We start from the raw sequence: 9,492 nt of genomic DNA, 5'->3' as shown, positions 1-9,492 counted from the left end.
ACGGGTAGACGCTCGTGTGTGTGCGGGATGTGGGAGAATAAAATGATTCACGGGACTCCCGCAAAATAGAAATATCTAAACATAAAATACCTAAAACAAATAAATTTTTATTCATCTATTGCACAAAAGCAACATGAACTAATATAAATATAAACGATTAACAGATGCAAGCGTATGCAGAGTTTCTATTTAGGCTATAACACGTGTTTGCAGCGTTGAGCAATGCAGTGCTGAAATTTGCGTGCTCACGAATCCTCTCATTATAACACACGAATTGTAGACATTATGAAAGATTCATTATGCATATATTTATTGTGTTATAACAGAGATTTGTGAGATTGTGATGAACTGAGATGTATTTTAGAGATTTTAAATGCAGCGCTCTTTGCTGGCATTCTGCCATGCCAAACCATGCACGCAGCAGCCGCTTGCTTTAGTTAAAAATAACAGTGTTCTGTGAATGTTGATGCTTTAATAACAAATATTTATCGGGAGCGTGTATGCTGGGATTTCATAAATTTCATGGAGAAAAAAGTAACGTAACTTTTGAAATTTGAAATAAAGTAATCAGAACAGTAACGTGATTACTTTTAAAAGGAGTAATCACTAATCTGATTACATTAAAGTAATCAGAACAGTAACGTGATTACTTTTAAAAGGAGTAATCACTAATCAGTAATTTGATTACATTTTCAGAGTAACTTGCCCAACACTGGTCCTGACACTTGAACATGCTATAGTTGAAAATGTATCTGATTCATATATTGTTTCACTAAGACACACTAAACCTAATATATTGTACTACCTTACCTCAAGTACAAAAGGCAATCAAATGTAAGTCATTTGATTTTCTTGTAGAAAAACTTTTGTGTACCTCTCAGAATATTATAAATATTAAATATTATACTCCAATGAAATGCTGTGGTTTGTGTTGTTTGGTTGGATATTTTTAGTACAAGTTTTAATATAATTTACATTAATAAAGTGTAAATAAGTGTTATTTTAGTATTACTCCTATACTATTATAGTTTCAGATGATATTTTGGATTGAATTTTATTTTTATAGTTTCTGTTTTCATCTTAATTTTAGGTAGAATTTTAGTAATTTTGTTGTGTGTTTTTGTCATATTATTAGCTTTTTGTGTGTTGATATTAATATGTTTTTATTAAGTTTTATTTTTGTAGTTTTAGTTAAGTACTTCAACTTAAACTAAACAAAAATGAGATATGTTGCCTTGGCAACTATAGCTGAAACAAAATAAGTTTTATTTCAGTTAATGTTATAATGCATTATAAAAGTAGTTTTAATGCATTAATTATGCCTTGTAATGCACCTTATAATGCATGGAATGGTCTCATGAGTATTTTTAGTTAATTATAATAACCCTAGTGTAAATTACATTTATTTAAGCTGATTAAGATGATAAAACATTTAATCAGTTTTAGGGAGTCAGCAATCATAGTTACTTTCAGCAATATTCATCAGCATAATTGCCATCATACATCACACACACACACACACACACACACACACACACACACACACTTTTCTCTTGTTTGATGTTTTTAATTAACCAATTATAGGTCCTTTTTTCTGCACAAGAACTGATGCCACCTGCTGGCCAGCAAACGGCATGTGCAGTTAAATATGTTCATTGATCACACCACAAGAGCTTGAAACTCGGTGATTAAATTCTCACACAGCCAATGTCAACGTTAACAAATCTTGCATTTATCAACAAATGAAAAAGATAAAAGACAGTAACAGATCATTATTCTGGTGACGATTGAGCCGCGCCGATGACAGGTCAGCGCGGCGCGAACACTAATACCGCGCTGTTTCATCCCACTTTTGGGTTATATGGCTTCCCATACGCAACAGAGTGCGGCGCGGGACAAGATCGGCGAGTGCTGGTGCGGGCGTGTAGACACTCGTGTGTGTGCGGGATGCGGGACAATAAAATGATTCACGGCACTCCCGCAAAATAGAAATATCTAAACATAAAATGTATAAAACAAATAAATTGTTATTCATCTATTGCACAAAAGCAACATGAACTAATATAAAATTTAAACGATTAACAGGTGCAAGCGTATGCAGAGTTTCTGTTTAGGCTATTTAGGCTATTTAAATTTGCGTGCTCACGAATACTCTCATTATAACACACGAATTGTAGACATTATGAAAGATTCATTATGCATATATTTATTGTGTTATAACAGAGATTTGTGAGATTGTGATGAACTGAGATGTATTTTAGAGATTTTAAATGCAGCGCTCTTTGCTGGCATTCTGCCATGCCAAACCATGCACGCAGCAGCCGCTTGCTTTAGTTAAAAATAACAGTGTTCTGTGAATGTTGATGCTTTAATAACAAATATTTATCGGGAGCGTGTATGCTGGGATTTCATAAATTTCATGGAGAAAAAAGTAACGTAACTAATTACTTTTGAAATAAAGTAATCAGAACAGTAACGTGATTACTTTTAAAAGGAGTAATCACTAATCAGTAATTTGATTACATTTTCAGAGTAACTTGCCCAACACTGGTCCTGCATGCTATAGATGCTATAGTTGAAAATGTATCTGATTCATATATTGTTTCACTAAGACACACTAAACCTAACTACCTTACCTACCTTACCTCAAGTACAAAAGGCAATCAAATGTAAGTCATTTGATTTTCTTGTAGAAAAACTTTTGTGTACCTCTCAGAATATTATAAATATTAAATATTATACTCCAATGAAATGCTGTGGTTTGTGTTGTTTGGTTGGATATTTTTAGTACAAGTTTTAATATAATTTACATTAATAAAGTGTAAATAAGTGTTATTTTAGTATTACTCCTATACTATTATAGTTTCAGATGATATTTTGGATTGAATTTTATTTTTATAGTTTCTGTTTTCATCTTAATTTTAGGTAGAATTTTAGTAATTTTGTTGTGTGTTTTTGTCATATTATTAGCTTTTTGTGTGTTGATATTAATATGTTTTTATTAAGTTTTATTTTTGTAGTTTTAGTTAAGTACTTCAACTTAAACTAAACAAAAATGAGATATGTTGCCTTGGCAACTATAGCTGAAACAAAATAAGTTTTATTTCAGTTAATGTTATAATGCATTATAAAAGTAGTTTTAATGCATTAATTATGCCTTGTAATGCACCTTATAATGCATGGAATGGTCTCATGAGTATTTTTAGTTAATTATAATAACCCTAGTGTAAATTACATTTATTTAAGCTGATTAAGATGATAAAACATTTAATCAGTTTTAGGGAGTCAGCAATCATAGTTACTTTCAGCAATATTCATCAGCATAATTGCCATCATACATCACACACACACACACACACACACACACACACACACACACACTTTTCTCTTGTTTGATGTTTTTAATTAACCAATTATAGGTCCTTTTTTCTGCACAAGAACTGATGCCACCTGCTGGCCAGCAAACGGCATGTGCAGTTAAATATGTTCATTGATCACACCACAAGAGCTTGAAACTCGGTGATTAAATTCTCACACAGCCAATGTCAACGTTAACAAATCTTGCATTTATCAACAAATGAAAAAGATAAAAGACAGTAACAGATCATTATTCTGGTGACTTCAGAGTTATTTTTGATCAAAATCAATGCAAACTGAGTGGCACAACACACAAAGATGAGAATGCAGAGAATTATAAAATCAGTCAATTATATTACACAATCAGACACACAAATTTACAATCCACATGTAAAACTATGACTGCAGGTGGTATTATCATTTCACAAATTAAATATACCGTACATCCACACCATTTCATCATACCATATACAGTATATCTTTTAATCGTCTATTTCACTACAGCAGTAAATATCTGTGATAGACAAAAGAATGTGAAATATCACAATTTTACTCCAGTTCTCATGCCCTTAAAAAGCCCTATTAGTTACATAATAATAATAACATATATATATATAATAATAAAGCAACTATTTTTATTACACACCGTCAGAAAAGTCTGTATAAATAGGACACAATGTAGAGTGTTAATATGAAGGAATTGATTTTGATCCATATTGATTTTTCACAGGTGTTTCATCTGTATTTTGAATTATGGATTGCGTTTTGTATGTTTTTGGGTTAAAGGAAATATCTGTAAACTTAACAGACAATGTCCTGTATTACCAGTATCTTTTCTGTTTTTCTACAGATTTTTTTTTTCTAATTGCATCTCAATGATACTAAACAGCACAGGTGCATGACTATCCTTCTGATAAATAAATACATACATACATACATACATACATTTGATGTATTGGATACAATGAATTGAACAACCTGGTACAGCAAAGCAGCACAATAACTGTGAATAACACAATGCTTTAGGTGAATATGAGGTGCTACACATCCGTGCTGATGCTGTTATGAGTCAGCACTTCTTGCATGGTGACAGAGCGGATAAGGTTGAGTTTGTGGAAGCTGGGCGCCTCCATTGGCAGGTCTAATTCCTCCTGCTGCAGTGTCCTGTAGCTGATCCTGCCACCCCCATTACGCAGCCCCTCCTGTGGGCTCATGTAGAGCGGCAGATACCCCGAGCAGGACGGGCAGAAAGTGTACGAGCGGGGCGGTCTGTAGGGCGCGCGCAGGAAGTATTGAGGATAGCTTACTGGTCCGTTGGGCTCAAAGGGCTCTGCAGTCATTAGCAGCTGATTGGAGGATGCATATTCAGGGAAATGTTGAAGACTCAGTGGACTCTCAGGCGGACTCAGTTGGCGAGGTGGATTTGGCGATGCCTTGGCAATGTCAGCCTCCTCCTCCCCCTCCTCTGACTCGTCTCTTTTACAGCAGTAATACTAATGGGCAGAGTGAGATGTCACACTCAATATATAAGTAAGTACAGAAGAGGGAGTTACTTATGAGACGAGCAGTAGAGGAGATTTACCTGCAGCCTACAGTAACACAGAACTGTGACAATAGTTAGCAAAGATAATGGCAGCCAGAATTCCACCTGTGATGACCACTGTGCCGGCTGTCATTCGAAATCCTCTCCATCAACAAACTAAGCAAGCCATAAAGACAAAAAAAACAGTGATACGATGAAAATGAATATTTACGATGCTGTAACGACTTGACTGATCAGACACACAATTATTTGTTATATTTAACAAATAATCTTTAAAACCCACTCTGTGAGTTGCATGAACCATCCTCACACTTTAAAGATCACTGATCACAAGATCAGGGCGGCTCTTTTAGATGAGGAAGATGAGGGTGCTGAGCTAGAAGTCTTCTAAGGACCCCTAAGTTTGTGCCAGGCTGCGGCCTTGTCTTTCCATTCACCAAAGATCCTCAGATTTCAACTGGTTCTCTCTCATCAGGAAAAAATCAGCCAAGATCAACTGGAGCCTCAACAAACTGCATCAGGACACTTTTATTCAAATGGGCAAGACATGCAAGTATCAAACTTAGCCTCATTGTTTGATCCATTAAGTATCTCCATCCCTTTTAAAGAAGGGTGTGTTAGAACTAAGAAACTGACGGTTTGCTCAAGGCTGTTGATCTGCTGAATCTCAAACAATACTATAACTTCTTGCATTCCTGTACTCTGCTGTACTAAGCTCTCTTTCCATTGTTAAACTGTATGCATGTTTGTGTGTGTGTGTGTTAGAATAGTTTAAGTGTTTAGTGTAGTTAATAAAGTCTCATTTGTATCACACTCAAGGTTGTATGTTGTTTTGCTCATAACTGGAGTCCCTAATCATGCAGAATTTGGCTACATGCTCTGAGTAGTATTGTACAATAAGGACATTATTTCCCATACCCGGAAATAAACATTTCTTAGAATTAATAAACAATTAACACTGGGTGTTTGCTGGGCAAACAGGTTTGCTGATTGTAATAATCCATTAGCTGATTCAAATATTTATAATTAATTACAACAAGTTATGATTCATTATTAATATTTGCCTTTTTAGCTCATTTGCTACAATGCAAAAAATATTGCCTATTACAAAGACTGACACAGTGAAATGTTTATATAGGACTCAGGTTTAGTGGTCGACCCATATGGCTTTTTATTATGGCCGAAATACACTACCATTCAAATGTTTGGAGTCAGTAAGATTTTATTTAAAAAAAAAAAAAACTTTTATTTAGCAAGGATGCATTACATTGGTCAAAGGTGACAGTAAAGACATTTATATAGTTACAAAAGATTTCTGTCAAATAAAATGTTGTTTTTTGAACTTTCTATTCAATAAATAACCCTAAAAAAAGTAACACACTTTCCACAAAAATATTAAGCAGCACAGCTGTTTTCAACATTGATACGAAACAATAAGAAATGTTTTTCATCAAATCAGCATGGATTTCTGAAGGATCATGTGACACTGAAGACTAGAGTAATGACTACTGAAAATTCAGCTTTGCCATCACAGAAATAAATTAAATTTATAATATATTCAAATAGAAAAGAGTTATTTTAAATTGTAATAATGTTTTCACAATATTTCTGTTTTTGCGGTATTTTTGATCCAATACATGCAGCCTTGATGAACAGAAGAGATTTCTTTCAAAAACATTATCAATTTTACAGCAGACCCCAAACGTTTAGTGTTAAAACAAATGAAATTATAATCTCACAATGGTCAAATAGCAGTATATTGGTCTAGTACTGTACTATACTAGCACTCATGATGCTAAAGCACTATAGCTATTGTTGAAATTCCATGTACATCTGATGCATTTTTCATGCTCTTTGATTTCAGTATTTACGGAGCAGTACAGCAGTGGAATAATAAACTGGTTAATGATGCATTAAATGATTTTCCATAAATAGCACATTTGCACAGTTTCAACAGGATGTCTAAAGAATGACGGCATGTAGGCTAACATGTCCATATACATTTACAAAGCTCAGGTTATTCAGTTATAATTAGCCACAAATCCGTGTCAGTAGTCAGTGTTGTTCACCGTTACAAATAATCCTGTCTCTGTCTATGTGAAATGCTAATGAAGGTGCAACTGGACACAAGTGAATCAGAAAGGGCCCCTCAATAAGACTTTTAGATTTTGTGATGACAGTATTTGGTCTTACCTCAGGCCAGAGACTCATTCGAGCCCACGTAAACTAGTCATCCATTCGCACAAATCACTGGCAAAACATTATATATATCCAAATCTAAAGGTCATCATCAGTTAAGAATATTAAACTTTTGAAAATTACACTGTAACATTAACTCAAATACTCAGAAATCGGTTCCAAAGTCCCTCAGATCTCACAACAAATAATGAAATGATTCTCTATAATTTGCGTCACATCTCTATAACCCTATCAGGCTGATGTGTAAAAAAAAGAGACAGTCTATACTTAGATTTGAAATCTTTTGACAGCTTTTAGTCAGCTTTTAATTCAAATTATTTAGCGTTTTTACAGTTTTAAATGTGAAGTAAATACTATGTCTTGTAAATAGGCTAATGTCTATAATACAAGCGACCCATAATGAATATTATTAATATACTAATAATTACATTTTTGTAATATAGGTAAATGTGATATAAATCCATCTTAAACTGCATTACCAAATCAAAACTAATGCTTGTTCTTCAGTACATGATAAGCTGATTTAATTAACTACAGACATGTGAGCCAGAGGGAAGCCACAGAGAAACACAGTCAGAATGTGACTCAAGCTACATGAAAAGTGTATCATGCAGTAAGATAATAAATAATAAGAAAAATGCTGTTGAAACAGAACATTTCTCCATGTAGGTTAGTCAAGGGCTTCATAGGGAATCAGTGGTAAATACATTTTATGAATGTAAACAAAGGCAGTGGACAAGATAATATATTCTGTATTTAAATATATTCAGAGAACCTATTCTGTCATGTGCATAATGTCTGTTGTGATCATATGAAATATGTGGCATGCAAATAATTCTTACTAGCATTATTTTCATTGTCAATAATGAAATGCTAGCATAATCTTTTTGATGGAAAAGGGAGAAAACTGTTGTAAGGATCTGTGCTTTATGACTGAAACATTTCATTTAATCATTTCATGCTTAGTGAGCTTGAGGACATCCTTCAGGAAGAAACACAGTGAGAGAATTTTGAAACATGATGTGCTTTCTTGGTAAAACTCAGTGATGTCATTTGCTCTGGCAGCTGAGCAAATTCTGTGGGATTGGGATTATGCGGTCCACTCATTTTGACTGCCCCACAAGAACACAAATGGACAGAGAAAGGTATTTTTGCGGCTTCACTATGCAGATGTGTTAGAAGACAAAGTGCATGTATATTTGATGAGGAACAAGGCAGCCTTGTCACATTTCGGTGTGAGAGACAGAGCTTGAAGTTCAGTGAAGAAGAAGAACTGACCTCCAGCCACACTGAAAGTAATACGACATGTCTGCAGACATAGAGTTTTTAGAGTTCATATCAAATCTTCCTGTAATTATGGTTTGAAAATACTGGGCCTAATCATAATCTTAGGTCAACCCAATTCTTTACTGCTTGATACTGTGACACTGTAATAAATGGTAAGGTGTTCACTCATATAAGGCCATGCTTATAGTCACTATTGAGAAGGGCTATTTAACTCCCGTCCTGTGTGGCCACTGCCCTGCAGAATTTACTTCCATTATGAATCATCATAAAGGCCTTGATTAACTAGTTCAGATGTAGTTGAAGATTGTTGGAGTTTAATTTATGGCTTAACTTGTTAGCATTCCACTGTACCACCCGCAGATCACTGCATATTTAGGCAAATTTTAGAATGCTAAGGCGTTAAAAGAACAGAGAACTTTACTGTAAACATACACTGTTGTTTCAGGCATGCACATAAACTCATATAATAATAGTAATAATAATAATAATTGGTATTATTGTTTCTGTTATTATTATTATTATGCCCACAATTTTTAATACAATTATTGCAATAATAATAAAATGATTTTCATATGGTAAATTACAGTTAACCAATTTACAGGATTTTACTGTAGCATTTTGCTTCTTTTCCACATCACACTAAAAACACGGTGGTGATTTCACGCAGAGTATAACAACTTCTCTTTTTTCCCCTCATGTTGTTACACTTGTGGGGATCCTGGTAAAAACTGACCGGCCCACAAAAATGTTTCTATAAATTTGCTATTCTATAGACCTCATGTAACTCCGCCCCTTGTCTGCAGTCTTCTGTTTGTATTTTCACAGCTTGAAGGTAAGGTCGTACAAACTTATGAATGAACCGCTCGTTTTAAAAACTTTCCGGTCTACTGACATTTGTTATGACATCCACTTCAAACATTACAATGCACATGATAACAATCATTAACTCTACAATAAGTAAATCCACTTCACCTGCTAATTTTTTATTTTTTTATTTTTATTAAAGAACTTGTGAACAACATTATAAAAAAAAATTAGGCATCAAGTTTGAAGCTCTAAAGCTATAGAATATAATTAATAATAATAAAGAACAAAACAAAACATAA

The 9,492-nt window shown here is 34.0% G+C and overlaps 1 pseudogene; it reads right to left on the bottom strand.

The window, feature by feature from the left end:
• Window positions 1-4,397: 4,397 nt before the first annotated feature.
• Window positions 4,398-5,033, bottom strand: LOC107672544 (protein FAM163B-like; annotated as a pseudogene).
• Window positions 5,034-9,492: the final 4,459 nt, after the last annotated feature.

This window comes from Sinocyclocheilus anshuiensis, unplaced genomic scaffold (assembly GCF_001515605.1).
Source record: "Sinocyclocheilus anshuiensis isolate Anshui unplaced genomic scaffold, SAMN03320099.WGS_v1.1 scaffold176, whole genome shotgun sequence".
NCBI classification, from domain to species: Eukaryota; Metazoa; Chordata; class Actinopteri; order Cypriniformes; family Cyprinidae; genus Sinocyclocheilus; species Sinocyclocheilus anshuiensis.
The sequence above is the reverse complement of the archived record's forward strand: the minus strand, read 5'-3'. Positions and strand labels throughout refer to the sequence as shown.